The following is a 298-nucleotide window of genomic DNA, read 5'->3' as shown; positions in this document are numbered from 1 at the left end:
TTTTTTTGAACCTGCGTATTTTTTCGATATCTACGCAACCAAACCGTCGTAGAGCGGTTTGAGCGAGCCGATTTTTCAAAAAACGCCTTTGACTCATTGAAATACGATGAAAAAGTAAAAAGGAAATTCAAAGAAAGGGGATGAGTTTTTCAAATAGATCTCGCAAAAATAAGAGGAATCAAAAAAACAATTGCGTCGAAAGGACGTTCAAGTCGGAAGTTACGATCATTTGAAAAAATTCTTAAAGATTGAAGGTAGCCGTGAATTTAGGAAATTTCAAACGGCCATAACTCGGGCT

This window comes from Solanum tuberosum, unplaced genomic scaffold (genome assembly GCF_000226075.1).
Source record: "Solanum tuberosum cultivar DM 1-3 516 R44 unplaced genomic scaffold, SolTub_3.0 scf00488, whole genome shotgun sequence".
NCBI lineage: Eukaryota > Viridiplantae > Streptophyta > Magnoliopsida > Solanales > Solanaceae > Solanum > Solanum tuberosum.
The sequence above is the reverse complement of the archived record's forward strand: the minus strand, read 5'-3'. Positions refer to the sequence as shown.